Below are 23,451 nucleotides of genomic sequence, written 5' to 3'. Positions count from 1 at the left end.
ATACAACAGTAATGGTTATAAGTGATGTCATTTTTTATGTTCCACTAAGGGGGGAAAATGCTGCCAATTAAACCTCTATTATGCCGTTGATTGTAAAATGGATCCTGTTTCTGGAGATGAAAAAAACAATTTTAATGCATACCTTAGAATTGGCGAAATTCAGTATTATTTTTCTTAAATCCTGTCCAAAACCAAGGGGAGGGAAAAGCAGTGTGAAACTTTCCTTGTTTGACCAATTGGATACACAATGAATTTTCATAAAACTAACATTTTCTCTCTTCCCTCAAAATAATTTAAAATTTAATTCATGTGTCAGTGAGTCACGACAAGGCATCAAAGGGAAAACTTAAGAACAATAGGTACTGTCTAGCCCCACGTTATTGACTCTTTGGGTTGTAGGTAAGATGTGTTCTTTTGTAGTCTAGAGACCAAAAAGAGGAAAAGACTGATAGGGATCTAATATGACAAAAGTACACAAAGTCAGCCTTTGATTGTTACAATTATCTGGGTTAATATGAGAGTGAAAAAAGAAATGCATGTGGTGGAAGAAGCTGGGCTGCTTGGGCGGAGATTTTATTTTGGAGTTGATTTGATTATTTATAGATGCTTTTAAATAGTTTTCATTATACCAATGGTACCACATATCAACAGAATTTCTTGAATTCCTAATATAACTGGGCCAATTTCAGAGAAAGAGTGAAATTTTCTGCTGTAAAATACATTGTAGGTTATTATTATTATTTTTTGCTTTAATGTCACAATTTTAAGTACTGTATACGTGACTTTGTATTTAGGGTTAAAGTGGTTTACAAAAGCCACATGTCCTAAGCCCTCATTCGTGGAGCCATTTGAAACCCACCATATATTTTTTTCTACTGTGGCTTCAATATCTTCATGAAAACGGTAGATAAGACTATATTTCTTCTAAAATCCCTTCATGTTCATACGGCTTGACGTTGAAATAGAAAATGTTTACAAAATTAACATAACTCTATTAGTAGGTAACAAAAATGAATAGTTCTTTAATAAGAATATAGTAACGAATATGTAGACAAGGAAATTTTAAAAAATAATGTTAATGGTAGTATCTGGCAAAAATTTGATAATCACATTGAAAAAGTAGGATCCCATTTGACTAAAGACAAATGTGACTGATATTTGTGTGTTTTACTTGTATGTTGGGGACCCCCGAGACAATAATCTTGTTTTTGTGATTCCCTGGGAAGACTTAACACATAGCCATACTCATGGCTATGATTTATTACAGCAAAAGGATACAAAGCCAAACGAGCAGAGACAAAAGGTGCTGGGGACAAAGTCTGGAGGAAACTGGGCACAAACTCCCAAAGGTCTTCTCCCAGTGGACCCACACCTAATTCCTCCAGAACAGAGTTGTAACAACACATGTGAAATATCTGCCAGGGAAGCTCATTTAGAGACTTGAGGCCTAAGGCTTATATTGGGACTGTTCACATACACACCTCTGCTTAGCACGTACCAAGAATTGAAATCCCAGGAGAAAAGCAGGTGTTCAACATAAACCATGTTGTTTGCACAGTTTAGGCACAGGGTGTCACTCATCTGTTAGAGTCATGGGAATATTCCTTGAATCCAGGTCACCGGATTCCAGCCAGGAGCCAATCTTACAAACAGGTCTTTCTGAGGGTAACAGTCTCAAGCCTGTATGTTAATTCTTTTCTGCACAACCTGCGTCACCAGTCTGGGGTAGACTGGAGGTTTCATATATTTCTGAAATTCTTTTTATTCATATTAATTTTTAAATTCCGTATCTACCTATATTAGCAGAAAGTCTAGTATCTCCCTTAGGGTCCTTTTTGCCCTAACAATCTAAGTACTCCACAGGCTTACTCATTCCAGAAGGAATAGGATACATTTCAACTCCTTATGGAGAAAGAAAGAACTAGGAAATCTAGTCCACGGCAAGAACGCAGATTTTGTTCCTGTTACTTCCGTGGCTTAACACCTGGTGTAAAACACTAGGGTTGGCACAGTTTGAGATTGTCTCTGTTCATTGGTACAAAAGAGGCTACAGTTAAAACTGAGGGAGAAAAAGGAGGTCTTTCTCCCCAGTGCTAATCTCAAATGTATTTACCCCATGTCACCTAGGCCTAGCCTCCAAGTTCCCAGATCTTCACCCAGGCTTTCAATGATGTACCCATGGTTTTCACTGTGATCACCTCTCCGTGTATGTACTTCCCTCACACTGAGTTCCTTTTTTGGCAGCTTTTGGTATCTTTCTTTTTTTTCTTTTTAACATTTTTGTTTCCAGACTGACTTGAAACTGTTTCAAGTCTTCAGAGGTTATAATATCATTAATCCTCAAAAGGAAGAGGTCAAGTGCCCATTCCTTTCCTTCCAGGAAACTTCTTGGCCTTCTTATAAACTTGTCTACCATAGAGATCTCTGAGTTCAGTCCCCCCAGGGGTATTAGATGGGACAGCCATTTTATTTTTTAAGTAGGTTCCATTCCCAACGTGGCGCTTGAACCCATGACCCTGAGAGCAAGAGTCGCATGCTTTACTGACTGAGCCAGCCAGGCACCCCTGGACAGGACAGCCTTTAGGAAGCCAAAAAGGATCCATCGTGCCATTCCTCAGGAACAATGAATATCAACTTGTCTGTTTTCCTAACTAAGGGGGCTGTTCCAATAAGTCTTCTGAGAACAAAGATCTGCTCCAAGGTAAATAGTCTCCACGAATACAGGCCCTATAGAAAGCATCAAGCACCTTTTACATGGCAGCTTCTCTTATGTTATTGTACTACAAAAATAAATTGAATAAAGCCTGTGAGCATCACAGGTGAAGAGTCAGTCCAGCCCTCAGTAAAATGGGAGAAGTACTTCACCATCACCTCTGGCTGTGTCTGCCCGTCCCCGGGTGCCACAACCACACCACCCTTCGAACATATCCTCAGAAAAGATGATGAGAAGTCACAGAGACATTAAATGTGATTTAAATAAAAGTACATTTTCTCTTGTAAAGTCTTGGCATTTAAAGTCATATCTCTTATTGGGATACTCAACATCCCACCCGCTAATGGAATTATCAGCATCCAAAAGAGTGACAGGCAGGACTTCCTCAAAACTCTAGAAATGAGACCATGGTTCCAAAGAAGCCTGCCTGCATAAATGACCTTTATGGATTTATGCCTATTGGATAAATTAGGTTCTAGAGAGACCACAATGTCTCTAGGAAGAGTGTATCTATAAGAATTGTGCTTCTTCCTAAGCTAAAAGAGCCAGGGGGATAGGGTAGGGAGAGGGAATGAGAAAGAAAAAACAAAACAAAACCAGAAGCCATCCCTGAAAACGGAAAATGACCAGGGTGAAAGGAATTTTAAATAAATACTACTTGGAAAATGAACTATTAAGATTGAAAATGAGTATGTGGTGGTAGAAAGAAGTCTTACTAACCCACTTAAGTATTAATAGTGGCATTGGTGTACTCAAAATTTATTAATGAATGAATTACCCGAAACATTTGTTGGATACTTACAAAGTGTTGGGCACTGTATTAGATGTTGGAAATAGCGTTGTGAACTTGGGCAAGTTTCCCACCTTCAGGAACTTTGAATCTAGTGAGAAGCAGACCCTGTTGGAGTTTCTGCATGTCTGGTGAAAGATGTGCAGAGACATGGGCTGGGTGTGGAGTCTGTAGTAAGGGCACTTAATCTAATCTGGAACATCAGGGGAAATCTTGCTTTCGAAAAGGACGTTCAAGGGGCACCTGGGTGGCTCAGTGGGTTGAGCGTCCGACTTCGCTCAGGTCACGATCTCACAGTTTGTGAGTTCCAGCCCCGCATCAGGCTCTGTGCTGACAGCTCAGAGCCTGGAGCCTGCTTTGGATTCTGTGTCTCCCTCTCTCTGCCCCTCCCCTGCTTGTGCTCTGTCTCTCTCTGTCTCTCAAAAATAAATAAACATTAACAAAAATTTTTTAATTAAAAAGAAAAGAAAAGGACATTCAAGGGAAGAACTAAAAGAGGAGTTGAAGGAGAGACGGAAGGGAACTTCATGATAAGAGATAAGCAAATAGTATGATGCAGAAAGTCTACATGACATGCTTAGGGGTAAGTGATGGTTACAGGCCACTCATTGTCATGAAAGGCAGGATTTGGACATATGTGGGTAGGATTTATACAGATTATATCCGTCAATGTTTGCCATAGTAGAAATTGAAGAGTTTGAAGAAAGTATTTACGTATTTTTTGAAAAACTAAGCCCATCACATGTTAACATAAATGGCATATTTTTATGAGAAAAGCCCTGTATTTTCCCAAACAAAGAAATTACGGGAAGAGTGACGCGTTATTTTTGTGAGTCTCCCCAATGTCTGGCTTAGTAGAATACAGAAGGAGTGGCATCTACTCCTGCCTTCAGTCGGTTTTAATATGTTATTTTGGTTGAAGTGCCTGAAAAATACCTAGCATCACACACACATGTAGTTGGCAAGAAACTGTTTGAACAGTCTTTTCAGACAATTATAGATATTTATGAAATACTACACCCAAAACTTGAAAGGTGGTAGTTATTAAAGGCTAGTTGTAATATGGAAAATGCTATTATACTAAATAATGTTCCCGCTCAGTTATGGCAGAATCCATTGGTCTGTCTTACACTTTAAATGGATCTTTGCCTGTATATTATAAGATCATTCACTGGCCATTGGAAATGTATTGTTTCCCTGAGTTCTGAAGATCTTCCAAATGTGGGCACATTTCATCATACAATTTTTAAGGATCACATTTATTAATTTCACCACTGATATCATTGGAAGAGTCTAAAGTACCACAAAGTTAACAAGCTCACTGTGGTGGGTCACAGTTTTCCAAAACTCTCATTTTTGCTTGGAAGCTTGAATATCATCAGTGACAACACATTCTTTCCCTCCAAGTGACAGTTCTTTTCCTCCGAGTGACAGTCCCAGCCCATTAAAAAAAAAAAAAGGTCTGATGAATACCCAGGTTTGAGTTACCATAGTTTGTTAGTTACTCTTTCAAGGGAAAAGGAATGTTCTGTAAAAAGAGTGGCTAGTTCAGTTCACAACTCAAACAATTGCCCAAGTGGTTTTTCTCCCCCTCAAGATTCTCGTCAGACTTAGATCTGCTGCAGAAGTGACTTATGTGTTCCCCTCCTTATCAATGAATAGGCACTGTAAAAGAAAATAATATCTTAGTAAGATTACAAAAATTGTTTTGAGCTCATGGACTCCCTGAAGTGTCTCAGGGACCCTTGTGAGGCCACAGACCACACTTTTTGAACCCCTGCTCTCTAAACATCCAAACAGACAAAAATAGAATTTCTGCAAAGGAGTAACAAAAACACCAGCTTGCCTCTGTAATACTAAATGTGAGACTATCATAGAGGAATAGAAGTTTTGAGAGATACAGTTTGTATCTCAAGATGTCTTACATATTTTTGGTAAATACATTATGCTCCCTGCTAAAAAGCAAAGAGTTCATGGAGATCAAAAAACAAAATTCATTTACATTCTATTTTAAAGAGACATATCTAAAAAAAAGTGACTCAAAAAAGATAAAAAGAATGCATAAACATATTTAAAAATCTGAAAATATAAAGGAAACAAAAATCAAAATGTTATCAAAGTATAATTCACATCAGAAATCATTAAACAGAACAAAGACGGCTATTTTTACTGGCCGTGGTTTCATTCTACAAGGAAGGAACTATTGCCCTAAACCTCTATGAACCAGATATATTATGTATTAAAATAAACACAATAAAAACAGGCGTACAAATACAAGTAGAAGTTGAAAGAAAAATACTAGAAGTGGTAAGTCAACACATTACAAAAAAAAATCTTTCTTAGATCAAGCAGAAAGGAGAGAAAGGCAGACTACAGAGCATCCAAAAAATACATGATGATTTTATATCAGCTTTGCCTCCTACAGAACAAGACAGGCTTTAAGCAGTAGGGAGAGGAAATGTTATCTCTCTTTGAGACTTGAGCAGTAGGGTCTATGCTTTAGGATAGATTTATGTAAATGGTTTCCTGAGTGGTGAGTCTGATTTTGAGGCTGAGATTTCACATGTGGCCTGATATATGAGCCCCGGAGATCAAGTGTATCTTGTAAACCAAATAATTTCAATTTCTTGGGTTCTCTATTTATGTTCCTGTAATTAACATCTATTCTTATGTAAACATTCCATTCTTGTTCCAGTTGTAATATCGGGAAGCTGGAGACGATCAAGAATCTTCCTTGATATCACCAGCATTCAGAATAATGTTTGGCATATGGTAGGGGTTCAATAAATATTTATTAAATGAATGAATGTCCACATTTGGGACCACAATGAACCAGGGGCTCTCTAACTTCCCATCCTTAGATTGACATGATGGGGAGGCAGAGAGACAGTGCAAATCAGTATTATATATATACATATATGTATGTATATATATATGTATATATATATATATATATATATATATATATATATATATATGTATGTATATATAGCCATCATTTCACATGTGGGAAATTTAAACTTCACAACCACCCTTGGAGGACTTGAGCTGTATTTTATTCAGGAAGGTGGCCATTCTCTTGCATCATCATTCTAGAAAAGAGTGTATACTAGAAGTATATGGGGGGGGGGGCGTGCTATAAGTCAAGTATTCAAATAACCTGCAAACTGGGCTCAACACTAGGATACTGCATAGCAACCACAACCCCTGTGAGTGTCTTCTCAATTGCTTGCTCCATGATGTTCTGGGATGAGGCGCTCAGAGGCATGAGCAAAAGATTAACATAATACTTTTCTCAACTAGGTTAGGGCTGTCCAGGCTCAAGGAAGCTGAGAGACACAAAACAGGAAGGGGAAATAGGAGAGCAAAGGCTAGGGGCCTAGAAATAGCCGCTTGCTACTGAGATAAGAACGAGACCGTAACAATGGAAACAATACCAACGAGGGGAGTTCCCCCAGCCACAGAGGAGACTTTCTGGAGGGGCTTGGGCACACCCACTTCTCCTGACAAGGAAACTGCTCAGAAGCCCATGGCTAAGCCAGTGAATGAGGCAGAGTCCACTCTAACAGAGTCAGGATTCACTCTCCCCTCCGGTTGGACATCAGAAAGAGAGGCAATCGCAAGGCAGGAATTAGAACTGGAGGCGGGGGGCTCAATGTGAATTGCGTGGTGAATCTGAAGCTTCAAGGCACTGGGAAACAGAGGTGAGAGGCCCAGAAGCAGATGCCCTGCCTGGCAACATGGGCCATGTGGTCCAATAAACCAAACAGGGATTTGTATTTGAGGACACGAGCCAGGAAATCTGGGCCATTGATAAGCTAGAGAGGAGACATCAGAGGGCTGCCGTCGTGAACATTTTATGAGATTTTTAAAATGGATTTGACTCCACCAAAGGCTCCTTTACTCTGCTGTGAGAGGGAGGGGCGGGGTGGACTCTGGTTTGAGTATGTCCTGCGAGCTCTGAGGCAGGAGGACCTGAAGGAGTGGGCAGGGTGCCCTCTTCTGGGGTCATGGATCTTTCAGGGCAGAAAATGCTGCCAGTGGAAGCTAAGCCAGCTCTGGATTCTCCCTTCCTATGCATTTTCTCTACCGTATTCAGGTTAAGTTGAAAAAATGTTCCAAGGGGAAAGCAGCAAAACCACAGGTTTTTGTAATTAATGCAGCAAACTAGCCAGGATTTTAATATCAATGGGCATTGTTTGATGTCCGTATGTCTGAGTAAAAGCATATTTGGGGAAAATATTGAAACTGTGGTGAGTTTATGACGGATATTTAATAACCAAATGCAACAGTATGTTTAGTGCTCAAATATACTATTTTAAATTGGAGAGGTACATGATACCATTTTGCCATTAGTTAACTGTGAACGGTGGGAGAGCTGCACGCGTGGGAAATATTACTTTTCATTTTGTACTCTTTGTGCGACCTAAGTATATTTGAACACTGTGCTTGTGTAATTAAAATATTACTTAAACAATGCTGTTACAGTCTAGGCTAGTTCCAGAAATAATGAGAAAGTGAGAGAATTTTGATTTGGGAGCTCCATTTTCACGCACCCTCTTTCCTCTATATTTTTCATCCCCCGTGAAAACCTTTCTCTTTCACATAGAATATAATAAGAGTTTAAATAATGAAATTTTGATTCAATGATAATTAAAGCCTTAAGCTGAAGGAATTAAAAACAGACGTTGGGACTTGTCTGGCTTTCAGTGTTTTAGGAAAACAATAGATGTAATAACAGAAGCGATCCTTTCCCATTGTCCTCTAGCCTGCAAAACCCTAAACTATGCACCCAACCTCAAACCAAATTACTGAAAAGAAGAATTATTTTCCCTTTCAAAACCAAGTATAATCAGGCTCATGGTACTTTCACTCCCGAAGTTTCTTGGTTACGATCCAAGGGAATATGTGAGAAGCTGGAGTTGGAGGTATTGGATTGAATGAGTTGCATAGAAATAATGAGCCTGGTGTCAGAGGTGGTGCTACTGGGAGAACAGGCCAGCCCACTTTCGTGATGAGCGACCAGCAATGAATGAGTCTTGGTTTCTACCCAGCCGTGTCTGGGGAACTGTTTCACTCTGAGCGTCCAATGAGGTGAGAGAGTGTGGCCTATGTTTAATAATCGGCTCTATGAAAACCAGAAAAGGCAGAGACAGAGGATGGGAGGCAGGGAGGAAATTCTGATTTGTAGTGTTTCCCAAAGGCTCCTGGCCAATTACAGGCTACCTACCTGACATCAGGTCATTGAACCTGGAGTTGGGAAGAAATGGACAACACTGGCCCTCCCAAACTAAGCCACATCAACTCTAGCACACCACCAACCTATTTCACCTTTCAGGTGCTTGCTGAGAAGCTCACCAGGTTTAACCTGGCAACATTATCTTCCTCGAGTGAGTGATGGGCTTCGGTGAGCCATGAAATGTGTGGCTTTTTATAAAAACCTCCCTGTTCCACAGTGAGGAGCTGAGATCTGCTGCCTAATGAGGTATTATTTTTGGAGGCAAACAAGCGAGCTCCGACCATTGGCTTATTATTTGCAATATTGCTCTGGAAACCCATTATCAGAGGAGCAATAGGTATAAGGAAAGGAAAAGAAGTTTCTCTGGCTCAGAGCAGGCAATATAACAGCGACACCAGACTGAAGGAAATGGAGTCCGGGATCCTGCGCATCAACCGGTAGGTAATGAGAGCCTGGACTCCTAAAGGAGCAACCCACAGCAGAGCCCCGAATTAGCATATGCCAATTTATCTCAGGTTCGAATGTAGGCAGAGAGGGTCCTAAATTAATAATTGCTGAAGGGGCAATTTTGGGAGTCATCTTTCGAAGAGATAAGTTTTATTATGTTTTTTTCCCAGGCCACTGCAAATAAGAGCTTAATAATCCTTTCAATGGGTACTGTGTTATCATAAAATAATCTAAATGCTACTAAATGGTATTTAAAATGATTTCCAGACACTGGCAGACTCGAGTGAATGGCAATTCAGCTGCTAATGCATCTCTAATACAGCTTGTGAGAAGGTGCGGTAATCAGGTCGCTTTGCTGGGATCAGAATCCTTGCCCATGATTCTTTCTGCTTCTGTGTTTTTACTCCCATCCAGTTTGGGGCCCTCTGTCTCATTTCTCACTTCTTTTTTTTTTTTTTTTTTTTTTTACTTCTCTGTCATTCCCTGCCCAGATCCTGCCCAGACTTGGATGGTGTCTGCCAGTTGAGCTAGGTCAGGCGTGAGGGGCTGCAGAGCTGCTGGGAAGAGGGAATCAGACATGAAGGCAGCCTTCCCTGTGGCCCCAAAGAGCGAGCAGCTAGGCTGAGAAGCTGGTGAAAATGAAAGATGTGGGCACTGTGCTTTGTGTATCCCACTTCCCACCTGACTGTGTGTGCTCCCTGATGGCACGAAATACCGTGGGAGGGGAGGTTAGAGGCAATCCAGAGGTGGAAATATCCAGAGCTCTACTGGAACCATGAGACAAAAGTTTCAGGAGTTCAAATCCACGGCTTAATCATGTGCTGCCCAAGGGAGACCGGCAAGAGGCTATGCTTAATATCCCCGGCTTAGCCAGCCAGCACCCCGGAAATCAGAAAAGTCGTGCCAAAGAAGGGTACGATTGCCCTCCTGTTTCTCTACTAAGACACATAATAATGCAGAAGGGATAGATACCATTTGGATCAAAGACCTGATTTCGGTGGCTTTTTGGGAAAGAAAGTAGTGGAATGCTCGCAGCTTTTGATTTGTTTTTGGTTGTTAGTGTTATTTTTTTCTCTTGTTTTGCTGTTTACTGTGGTAAAATATACATACCATGAAATTTTTAAAAATTTTTTAAATACTTACTCATTTTAGAGAGGGAGCGAGACAGAGTGTGAGGTGGGGAGGAGCAGAGAGAGAGGGAGACACCGAATCCGAAGCAGACTCCAGGCTCTGAGCTGTCAGCACAGAGACCGACGTGGGGCTTGAACTTACAGACTGTGAGATCATGACCTGAGCTGAAGTTGGACACTTGACAGACTGAGCCACCCAGGCGCCCCCTAACATAAAATTCTTAATTTGTTCTTATAAGGAATTTAAAATCCATCCCAAGAGACAGTCTGCAACACCCCCCCTCCCCCCACACACACTGTCTCCATCCCCCCATCGCGGGAAATAGAGGTGGGGAATCAAAGCATGTTCCAGATTACAGCAAAAATGTCAAGAAATGGTGAAAGAGGGGCTGGAAGCCCAGGGACATTTACATCTTACACTGCTGACAGGCAGCCAGCTGGTGATGGTGCGCTGGACCGGTCATGCAAAGAGAAGCCACGGCGGAGGACGGGAAATGGTGGGATCGTGGGCTGGCGAGGGGGCCACAGGAATGGTGGATCTAGAGAAAGCAAATCTGCTGCCTCGGGTGTCAGTCACAGAGCTCTGCGAGCCGACGGTCAATAAACTGAGAGAAGAAGGAGGTTGTGTGGGTCCCTCCAATATACTCTTTCCACCCGACTTTGCTGGAAGAGGAATTAGCCAAAAAAGGAGGTTTCAGGACCTGGATCTGCCATGTGCTGAGAAGCCAATGTGCACAAATACAAAATCAGGGTTAATAAGAGGCAAGCTGTCCCAAATAAATACAGCAGCCTGCTCGGGCAGGCCCTCTGGTTGAGGGTATCAAGTTTGTATCTTTGTTTCCTGGAATGTTGTCAATCAATGTCAAACAATCACTAAATAAAATCTGAGTCAACTGGGAAAGAGACCTAAGGTACAATGTGCTACAGACAAATTTATCTGACATAAGATTAATGGAGCAGCATGAAATTCACTCAAGTCATCAAGCCAGGATTTGGAAAGTCAAAATATTTTTCAGGTCACAGTGAGAATCCCCTGAAAGGTGGTGAGGGATGGCTGGGATTAACCCAATAGTACATGTCAGGGTTCAGGAACCAAGCTCAACATAATCTATCTGGGAAGGCTATTTTTCCCTTAGATGAGAGAAATAACATGGATTAGAATTTTTATTTGAGATTGGGTCATAATTCCTGGCATAGAAGGTTTCTCTCCCCACCGACACCCAATAACATCTGAGGAATATGAAAAATATTGTCCAGTAGTGAGTAAAGTTGTTGACTGTACCTCATATGGTATGGCCCATGATGTGGGGAAATGGATTCTCTCAAAACCTGAGAGGTTAAACTGGGTGCAGTCCTCTGGGAAAGTAATTGAGCAACACACATGCTCTTTGACCTACAGGTCCTAATTCTTTTATTTTTTTTTTTAATTTTTTAATGTTTATTCATTTTTGAGAGAGAGACAGAGTGCAAGGAGGGGAGGGGCAAAGAGAGAGGGAGACACAGAATCTGAAACAGGCTCGAGGCTCTGAGCTGTCAGCACAGAGCCCAACCTGGGGCTCGAATTCACAAGCCACGAGATCATGACCTGAGCCTCAGTCGGACACTTAACAGACGGAGCCACCTAGGCGCCCCTACGGGTTCTATTTCTAGGAATTTATCCCAAGATGTATTTGCCAAATACACAAAACTATGTGTACACTGGGGTCATCCTACCAGTGTTTAAAGTAGCAAAACACCAGGGGCGCCTGGGTGGCTCAGTCGGTTGAGCGTCTGACTTCAGCTCAGGTCACGATCTCGCGGTCCGTGAGTTCGAGCCCCGCGTCAGGCTCTGGGCTGATGGCTCGGAGCCTGGAGCCTGCTTCCGATTCTGTGTCTCCCTCTCTCTCTGTCCCTCCCCCATTCATGCTCTGTCTCTCTCTGTCTCAGAAATAAATAAACGTTAAAAAAAAAATTTTTTTTAAATAAAATAAAATAAAGTAGCAAAACACCAGAAACAAACGAAGGTCCTTCTATAATGGTTAAATACATTATGTAGAGCCAAACAATGAAACTATTGTATCCATCCAAAGATGAGGCCCGTCTTTTTGTGGCCAATGCGCAATAAATCCATGATATGCTAAGGGGAGAAAACAAGTGACAAAACAGAATAGTATAATCCCACTGGTGTTAAAAGAATAAGCATATGTATATTTATACAGAAAATTGCAGGAAGGCTTATGCAAAAAAAAACCAAACAAACAAAAACAAAAAAACAAAAAACCCACCATCACCACCACCAGCAAAAAACAAAAAACAAAAAACCCACCACCACCACCAACAACAAAAAACAAAAAACAACCCTGCTAAGCATGTTTACATTTGGGAAGGTAGTTGCATGGCTGTGTTCTTCCCGTTTTTGAACTCTGGGTATTTTACTTTCAATGGCCAGGCTTTTGGCATAGTCTGCTCTGTCCTCCTGCCACATCTACTGCAAATTATCAAGAGGCAGCAATAATTATTACTTTAAACCAATAAGTATGTTAATTTCCTAGGGCTGTCAAAACAAGCTGGGTGGCACAAAACCATAGAAACTCTTCTTTTCTCACAGCTCTGGGGCTGGAAGTCCAAAATCAAGGTGTCAGCAGGACCAAGCTCCCTTTGAAGCTATAGAGGAGGATCCTTCTTTGCCTCTTCCTAGCTTATGGTGCTTTCCTGGCCTTCTTGGGCATTCTTTGGCCTGCGGTTGCCAAGTCTGCCCTCCTCAATCTCTGCCCTGGTCCTTACGTGGCACTCTCCTCTCATGTGTCTTGTGTTCTTTTTAGATCCGAACCCCCCAGTGATAGATAAAACAGCAAACCAAGAGAGTCAAGAAACTGGGTGTCAGTTCTATTCCCTACCACACTCAGTAGCTGAGCGACTTCTACAAACTCACCGACACTTTTTTTATCATCTAGGAAATAAAAATGATTTCTAATGTTCACCCAACTATTAAATTCTAGGGGGCTCTATCTTTTTACTTTTACTCTTTTGATCAGTCTTAAATTTTTACGTGTCATGTATTAGTTTTACAATAATTTCTTTAAGAATGGGAAAAACATAGGTCAATTTCTGCGGGCAGGTCCATGTTAGTAAAGACGAGTATTTTGGAAGGCAGTAATGCAAGAGGTCCTCTAGATTGTCCAGAAGAAGATCTACCTTTCACCTCCCCCTGATTCTTTTTTTTTTTAATTTTTTTTTCAACGTTTATTTATTTTTGGGACAGAGAGAGACAGAGCATGAACGGGGGAGGGGCAGAGAGAGAGGGAGACACAGAATCGGAAACAGGCTCCAGGCTCTGAGCCATCAGCCCAGAGCCCGACGCGGGGCTCGAACTCACGGACCGCGAGATCGTGACCTGGCTGAAGTCGGACGCCAACCGACTGCGCCACCCAGGCGCCCCTCCCCCTGATTCTTAAAGCCATGGGAAAGCTGACAAGACAGGCAGACACCCTGTGACGTAGAATATTTGAAGGAGAAAGGAATGAGCCCACACCCACAAGCCATTCGATCTCTAATCAATGTCTTCCAAAGAAGGCGTGGAAGGAAGAGAGTGAGGCACGGCGGACCCTGCCAGCTTGGGTAACCCCACAGTGGGGCAAGGTTGGGCGTGATTGACCATTACACAGGGAAAGAGCAGGTAGTGATAGGAAAGACTAAGGCACGGTCTCTGGACTCCAATGGTGTAGGTTCAAATTTGAGCTCTGCTGCTGATGAGCTTAGCAGTGCGACCTTGGGGAGAGGACACCTAACCATTCTAAGCCTCCAGTTCTTCATCTGTGAGATGGAGGTAATCATCCTATTAGAACACTGTCCTCAGGATCAAATAAAATGTGTAAAGCATTTTGGCATGGTGCCAGGCACATACTAAGTGCTCATTAGACAGCAGTTTTATCATTATTTCTGCTCCCTATTTCATTTCTACTTTGCTGTTATCGTTAACATGGTTGTTTCCAAGCTATTAAAAAGCAATAAAAGTAGTAATACCCAAGTATTGATGCAAAATAATGTTTCATAATAAAGATACTGAATTTCATTTGGATTTAGTTCAATAGAGAATCATAGAATTTTAGAGCTGGATGGAGCTTACAAATCTTCTGTTATTTCTTAGGTGTAAAACCAAGGCCCAGAGTTACTTGCTAAAATCACATAACTTGTTAGAGGCAGAGTTGGAGCTAGAAGAGTTGGAGCCCCTAGAGTTGTGTCCACCGTATTAGAAATTCTGATTTCCAGGAGAAGGCAAATGAGAAGAAAACAAAAAAAATAGAAGTTTTCTTTGCAGTATGGAATGTTGGAGAATATTCTAACCCTACCAGATCTCTTCTGGGACTTACGGGTCAGCACATTGGATAAAAACTTGGATCTACACTGACCTGTGGCTTCTACCAGAAAAAGTTCTGAATGATGGGACTACAAAATAAAGATAGGAGTTTTCTCCACCCACCCCCACCCCCGCCTCATTTTTATTTCTTTCTGATTATTTTCATTAGGTCACTGGGCATGACTTAATCAGGACTGCCAAACTGTAGCTGTAAAATGATTGCTAACAAAACCATTAATTGTTCTAAATGAAAAGAATAATAAATTATTGGACTCCATGATTAAATGGCAAGGACATGAACCTTATAAATAGTATGTGTGCATTGAGCAATGAGGCCATGTCAATTTCTTAAACACACACACAAGGCAATAAAGAACACAGTATTAGCGCTTAATTGATAATGTTGGAAGATTAAAGCTTCCCTAGGGGTGTGAAAGGAAAATGCCAGCATTTGTGAGGACTTGTATTATAGTGTCCTGCTGGAAATTATTGCCATCAATAGCATATAAATCTGAATTCTAATACTGAGCTCATAATGTGTTTTCTGAGAAGCAAACACTGATTATATTATGGCACAGTGAGTAAAACTTGAAACAAGAATTGTCGAGACCTGGATTTTGATCCCAGGCCTTCACTGACTCATTTGTTTCATTATTCTAGGCCAGTCAATTTGTTTTTCACTGACCAGGATTCCTAATCAAGAAAACAGAATAACCGCCAGCATAAGGATATATATATTTAAATTTTTTTTGGTATTATGTATATATACATACACACCAAACATATATTTGTATCTAGAAAAGTAACTTCCTCTATTGCCAGGGTTATATTTTCTTTAAATCCTATAAATATGAGGATTTTAGTTGAGGAGCCTAAGACGTTAAGGAAAAAATAAGATTGGTGAATAAAACCTTTCACTAAAGTTATGCAAGTTAAATATATATTAACATCCACTAAAATGTTAAAATAGTACATTAAATATAATAAATGCCTTTTTATGTGTCTGTGGGAGGCTGAATTCTAAGCTGGCCCCCAATATCCCCACCAGCTGATGTTCACACCCTGTGTGTTCACACCCTGTGAATCTCCTCCCTTGAGTGTGGGCAGGATCTGAGACTAGAATGGTAAATCATGGGGCACCTGGGTGGCTCAGTCAGTTAAGCATCTGACTCTGGATTTCAGCTCAGGTCATGATCTCAAGGTTGTGAGATGGAGTGGACCCAGAGTTGGGCTTTGTGCTGACAGTGCAGACCCTGTTTGGGATTCTCTCTCCCTCTCTTTCTTCCCCTCCCCTACTCACACACTCAAAATAAATAAATAACATTAAAAAATTTTTTTTAACATTTATTCATTTTTGAGAGACAGAGTGTGAGTGAGGGAGGGGGCACAGAGAGAGAGGGGGGCACAGAGAGAGAGGGAGACACAGAATCCTAAGCAGGCTCCAGGCTCCGAGCTGTCAACACAGAGCCCAATGTGGGGCTTGAGATCACAGACCTCAAAATCGTGACCTGAGCCAAAGTTGGAAGCTTAACCAACTGAGCCACCCAGTCTCCCCAATAAACTTTTTTTTTTTTAAAGTCCCAAGTCATGGGGCACCTGGGTGGCTCAGTCAGTTAAGTGTCTGACTTTAGCTCAGGTCATGATCATGGGGTTTGTGAGTTTGAGCCCCTTGTCAGGCTCTGGGCTGACAGATCGGAGCCTGGATCCTGCTTCAGATTCTGTCTCCCTCTCTCTCTGCCTCTCCCCGATTCACGCTCTGTCTCTCTCTCTCAAAAAAAAATTTTTTTTTAATTAAAAATAAAAAAAGTCCCAAGTCAGTTGACTTGAATTAATCAAAGGGGAGATTATCCTGCGTAAGCCCAGTTTAAACAGATGACTCCTTTATAAGAGGGTCTAGAGGTCAGATATGGAAGAAACAGAGACTCTCTCCAAGGCACCATGAGTTCTCCAGTGGCAAGAAAATGACCCCACGAGCCAGCGACCACACGAGCTTGGAAGAGCAGCCCAAGCCACAGATGAGATCCCTCGCCTTAGCCAACACCTTGATTGCAGCTTTGTGAGACCCTGAACAGAGGACCCAACTAAGTCATGCCTGAACTGATCTATGAAAACCGAGATAACCGAATGTGTGTCGTTCTACATCATCACATTTGTGATCATTTGTTATATAACAATCCAAAATGAATACATTAATTTAGTTAGTGGGATTGTGTGTAATGTCTCTGTCTGTATTAGTTTCCTCCAGCTGCCGTAACAAATTGCCACAAAGTTAGTGGCTTCCACCACGACAGCTTCATTCCTACAGTTCTGGAAGTCAGAAGTCCAAAACTCCATGTCACTGGGCTACAGAGAAGATGTTACTAGGGCTGCTGCTCTTTGAAAGCTCTGAGGGGAGCATGTGTCTCCTTGCCTCCTTCAGCTTTTTGCATTCCTTGGTTTGTGGCCCCTCCCTCCATTTCAAAGGCTAACACTCCAGTCTCTTCTACCATCACACCACCTTCTCCTCGGACTCCAACTCCTCCTCTTCTAAGGATTACTGCGATTGCATCGGGCCGGCTAGATAATCCGGGATAATCTCCACATCTCGGTCCCCAACAATCATATCTTCAAAGGCCCTTTTGCCATATAAAGTAATATTCACAGGCTCTGAGAACTGGGACATGGGTGTCCACCTCACAGGGAAGGTCCCCAAAGGTCTCATCCATTGCACTGTTGTTTTGTCCTGAGATGACCCTTGGAGCTGAGGGCGAGGCAATGACGATGGTAACGATGGCAACGGTTAGAAACTCTGGACCCTCTCTCTCTTCTAACTAGTGGAACACACTGGTGTTTGAGGCATTCATGAGCTTGTTGGCCAGGAAACATAATTGTCCAGACACCCTGAGAGTACTCTCCTTTTTCTTAGAAAGCGTAAGCATGGGCAAAGCAGTCTTATTTTGAAGGTCTATTTGTAAGTCCTTCGAGAGTTACTGAGAATCATTACTATCCTCTTCTGAGGAGCTATTCTTAGATGTTCCTGATGCTTTCGCATAAAGTAGAGTCTTTAAATAGCAGGCTTTGATAATTTTACTTCCTTGGAAAGCTTTGCCCCTTTGGTATTCTCTGCAGGGTGCTAGATGCGTGAGCAGTTAGCCGGCATGCAGTGTGGTGCCAGGGCACAGTCGCTCTCCAACCTGAATATGCTGCCTGTGGTTTCTTTGGTTCCTTTACAAGGTCAATCAAATGTACAGTGACGGCCACCTGAAAATATCATCAACACCACCTGTTGGTAATACAAAACTGAGTTCATTCTCACCATGGTAAGGGTAATCGTCACAGAGCAAGTACTTGTACAATCGTCACCCACTATCTTGATGGAATTTTAGTGCACCTCAGAGGGCAGAGGGCAAAATCAGGATATTGATGGAGTGTTCAAGTCTGGTTTAAGGCAGGTCATTCAGTGTAGACGCATGATTAAGGCTGAGTGAGGATTGTGATATGAGAGTCTAGCACTGGTGGACACAGGCAGGCAAAGCCGACAGAGGCAAGGGCTCAAAGGAGCTTGGAGAATACGTAGTCGTTTCAGTTGCTTGATGCTATCTGTTGAAGAAGTGGAGAGTTCAATGTTTATTCCAATGATTTTTAAAAGGAAGTCTCTGAAGTGCAAAATAAAATTATTTGCAACTTTTATCTTCCTGGGCAAGGTTTTCCTGAAATAATGAAATAATATTGAGTAAGACTGGTAAAGTTACATTAATGTGGACAGTAACCTGTGTGGGTGTAGGTGGTTTGCGTTTTCACAAAAATATTTTTTGAGCACATTCTAAGAAGTGGTGGGAAATTCATGGTGCACAGAAGGGACATGATGCTGAGAGTCCAGTGGAAGAGAGGCATAAAGAGTCAATTATGAAAAAAAAACCTTCAGTTATACAGAGCCATATGGATGAATCCTGTAAATATGATGTTGAGTGGAAAAAAGTAAAGAATAATGCATACAGTACAATCCTATTTCTAGATATGTAAAAAAAAATAAGGTAACTGAACTGTGTTCTTTAGGGATACATGTGTAGGTGGTAAAAATATAAAAGAAACAAAAGAAATTATTACCAAAGAAACCAGAATAATGATTACTTTGGAAGGGATATGAAAGGGATACATGGATATAAGGGATGCATGGATAAACTTGGGGTGGCAGTGATGTTGCCTTTGCTTTATAATTGCCAAGACTGATGTCAAAGAGCTTATCTCCTATGCTTTCTTCTAGGAGTTTTATGGTTTCAAGTCTTATGTTCAAATGTTTCAAGTGTTTTGAGTTGATTTTTATGTATGGTATGAGTTTAGGGTCCAGTTTGAATCTTTTGCATGTGGCTATCCAGCTTTTCCAGAACCATTTATTGAAGAGACTATCAGTTCCCACTATATTTTCTCAGCTCCTTTGTTAAGCTGTCCCAAGTAAAAATGTAAGTTCTAATGGTCATTTTGCAACGTATAGTCCAGGAGATTAAATATCCCAGAAAAATCAACGCTTGAAGATGGATTTATTGAAGTCACTTTAAATAGTTACCTTAGCAGAACTAAGACTACTCTTTAAATAGTTTCAAGTTATAGGAATCCCCAACCATAGACAAGGTAGGCTCAGGAACATCAGCAAAATCTAGAAAAACAAGATCTGGCCTAGCCCCCAGGCTCTTTCTTTGGCCATGTAGAGTGAGTACTATATGGCAAACAGAAACTGAGGTTCCATACCAGCACCCTGATGAGTGATCTTTATAGTTTATTGATACATTTTTACACATTAGGTAAATAGAAGAGACCATATGGTTCTTTTTAGAGTGTGTGATGTCAGTCATCTCTCAAGGAATATTTTTGTTGCCATAATGTCTAGAATTAAAGAATTCTTTGAGAGTCATCTGGTTGGGGTCAACTCCACTTAACCATTGCAGTCAAGAGCCTGGAGGCTCTTGGTAAGCAGTGCCTCTCAGAGTTAACAAATTCAACACACAGAAATACAGAATGTTCAGTGAAATTTGAATTCAGGTCGATAGCAAACAGTTTTTGAGTATGAGTATATCCCAAATACTGTGTCCTGCAGTTCATCTGTCACCTCCACTCAGGGAAAGCTATGTCAACCTGCTTTTTTTCTGGTTGCTGAGCGACACATGAGAAAAGCTCTCACATGCTTGTGTGTTATTCCTAGCAGAACCTCTCTTAAGCCCTTACTTAGCACCTTTTTATTCTAATGGGTCATTAAATGGTTTCCAAACTTGTGATATTAGCAGTAATACTTTGTGAGAAGGAGGGGACCATTGGAGGTAGCCTTGTCACATGAACAAAATGCGACAGCTTGGCAGCCAGGGAAGAGACATAAAAAAACAGACACATGGCTTAAAACAACACAGGAGGATATGGCCACCACAGAACAAGGGGACTAATCAGGCTTATCCTCCCAAGGGCATTGCCTCATTATAGCCTCATACTGTCACTCGTGTTTGATACGAAGACCCTGGGACATCAAAAAGGGCTCAAGTTATGTTTAGAATATAGTTTAATCCTTCTCTGAAGTCCTTTTTGAAAGTATTAATAGAACACATTATAGCTAGCTAAGAAGGCAAAGCAATGTATGATATATTTGAAAAAGATCTTAAAACCAGTTAAAATTTAAAATAACAATGTCTGGGTGTTTAATAAAAGGAACACTTTCAGTAAATGGAAAATACAGCTTTCTAGAACAAATTATTTCCTGAAACCTCCAAACTGTAGACTTTTCCTGTACTACTTTTATTACTGGTATGTTTCAGGTGAGTGCGTTAACTGGGTTGGAATTATGTGAATATTTTCCTTAATGTCTTATTTCCCTTGGCATGTGGGGACCTAGCCTTTGAGGTTATAATTTCAAGGGACTCGAGTCATACCTGTTGCCTCAAGTAAGAGTTTAACACATTTTTAGAAACTTTGAAGTTCAAAAGTACTAAGTAATGGGGGAGAGGAGGAGCGAGTGAGTATGAGCTATTTTAATTTCTAAAAGAATATTTCTTGTACCAAAAGATTCACCCCTGGGAGTCCTCTTAAAGCCAAGCAACTTTTCTAAACTAAAATACCATTTAATTAATACCTGTGTTCTATAAATGTTTTATGTCTACATTCTGCAAGGAAAGATAAATATGTCACAAACTGGTCTGTGCAGATGGACAGAATTCTCTTAAAGTAGGCCCTTAAAAAGTGGAATATGGATATAGACTCGGAGTGAGACAGTCAAGTGTCAAAAGAAATCTGTCAGCTTTTTAGCAGTTGAATAATTCAGAAGATATGCATTAAGCCAACTTCTTAATTTCTCGTTTCCCCATTTCTAATTCTCTCCTTTTCATCCTGTGATCTCTCTTCCCTAACACTTTTATTGTTCATGATAAAACAAGTTGTCTAAAGGCAAACGATCCTCCTCCTTTTATGCTTCTGATACCGGGATTTGTTTCTTTCCAGCCACTTTCTGGATCAGGTTTCTTCCCTAAGATTTTGCAAATAGTGTGGGTGGCTGCGAGCCCTCTGAAGGTTTTGCTTAAGCCATTTGTTAATAATATCCTCTCAGCATTGACTCCAGCCTTTATAGTTGTGATTGTTAGGGAAGCTTCAAGGGCACTGTGGCGTTTTTTTCTATTCTTCTTGCCCTAGGGGAGGAAAGAATTCCCAGGAGGACTTTTGGCTGGCTTATTATCATCCAGAAACAAGAAATCAGAGAGCCTAAGTTGAAAGGCTGAACATTTTTTTTAAACCACCCAAACCTGAATGGACAGTGTGGTATAATGGAACAGGGGCTCAGGGCTCACACGGACCTGAATTTAAATATCAGCTCTGCCATTTACTAAATATGTGACACCGGTCTCTCAAAATTTTGAGCCTTAAGCTCTTGCCTGTATCTAATGTATAACGTTACCTATTTTATAGGTAGGACAGATTTTTGAGCCTTAGTTCCTGATTCGTAAAGTAGGTAAAATGCCCATCCCACAAGGTTGTTGGAAGGACTAAAGGAAAGAAAAGTGGTGAACAAGGCTTGTCCTGTGGGCCCCTGGGCTCACATAAACATCCACCTGCACACACGTAGGACCAGCATCTTACGTATCCTCTGCCTTTTACAGGGAAAAATATGGATGAGATGCGAACCTGTCCTAACGTCACACTGTTCAAATAAACACTGATTCACAGAGCAGACCCTTTGTCTGGTCCAGAGCCTGTGCGGATAAGGCCTGTTTCAGACACCTCTCCCACAGTCTGCGCGGAAACCAAGCTCCCGTAACCTGGTCTGGCAGAGGTCTTCCCTCTATAAAACCCCGCTCCCATCTTTCTTTTTCTGGTTTTCCCCCAAAGCTATGAAATGTGATAGTCAATTTCTAGGATTCACGTTTTAGGGCCGGGGACAAAATGTTTTCAGTTTGTCTGATAATGCAAATGGCCTTCCCATAACTCTAGCAGCTCATCAATTGGCTACCATTTTCGAGATAACAGGAATTGTGCAAAACAGGGATATTTGCCAACATTTTCTTCTGTCTCCTCACTCCTTCTCTTGGAGGCTAGTATCCCTTCCCCTCCCCAGGCTGACCGGCAGGGCCAACAGGCATCACCGTGGTGCTCTCACACCGCTTCTTACAGTGTATTGAACAGTTCTGTGAAGCACATCTTCTCAGCAATGTGTGTGATGTGCCTCTGTTCCTCTCAGTCTCCTGGCTCTTCCTGGTTTCTCCTTCTGGCTTTAGTGCCAGGTGCTTGAGATGTCAGTTGGCCAAGACAGACACACTCCACCTAAAGACCTAATGTGGAGTAATGTCCTGAGAAGAAAAGAACAGTTAGCATATTAATCGGTTATGCTTCTGTTTACATTTCCAGTGGGGAATGTGAGTCGGAGAATAAGGGGACTGATTTGAAGAGAGTATAATTAAGTGCTACAATAAAAGTAAACACAGCAGGCTATGTGATTAAAGAACAGCTTAATCTTAGTGGGTTTTTCTACCTCTTGGCTAACTTATTTTTCCTCCAACAACTTACAAAAATCTTTATTGGAATATAGTTTATATAGCATAAGTAAGGCCATAATTCAATGATTTTTTACTAAATTTATAAAGTTTTACAACGATTAGTACAATCTGATTTTAGAATTTTTCCATTTTCCTCAAGCCTATCTGGAGTCAACGCCCACTCACAGATCTCCAGCCCCAGCGATCATTGATCAACTTTCTGTCCATATAAATGTGTGCATTTTTGTACATTTCATCTAAATGGAATCACACAGCGTGTATCCTTGTGGATCTGGTTTCTTTCATTTACCATGTGTTTGAGGTTCATCCATGTTTTACCATGTATCATAATTTAATTCCTTTTGATTGTGAATAATATTCCACTGTATGAATAGACCACATTGATTTATCTACTCGTCAGGCCGATAGACACTCAGAGTGTTTCCAGTTCGGGGCTCTTACAGTAATGCTTCTATGAACATTTATGTTCAAGTCTTTGTGCATATGTTTTCATTTCTCTGGTAGATTCTTTTTTTTTTTTTTTTAATTTTTTTTTTCAACGTTTATTTATTTTTGGGACAGAGAGAGACAGAGCATGAACGGGGGAGGGGCAGAGAGAGAGGGAGACACAGAATCGGAAACAGGCTCCAGGCTCTGAGCCATCAGCCCAGAGCCTGACGCGGGGCTCGAACTCACGGACCGCGAGATCGTGACCTGGCTGAAGTCGGATGCTTAACCGACTGCGCCACCCAGGCGCCCCTCTGGTAGATTCTTTTTTTTTTTTTTTTTTTTTTAATTTTTTTTTTTCAACATT

Source organism: Puma concolor, chromosome D4, assembly GCF_028749965.1.
Source record: "Puma concolor isolate L17-30 chromosome D4, mPumCon1.1.hap2, whole genome shotgun sequence".
Classification (NCBI taxonomy): domain Eukaryota; kingdom Metazoa; phylum Chordata; class Mammalia; order Carnivora; family Felidae; genus Puma; species Puma concolor.
The sequence above is the reverse complement of the archived record's forward strand: the minus strand, read 5'-3'. Positions refer to the sequence as shown.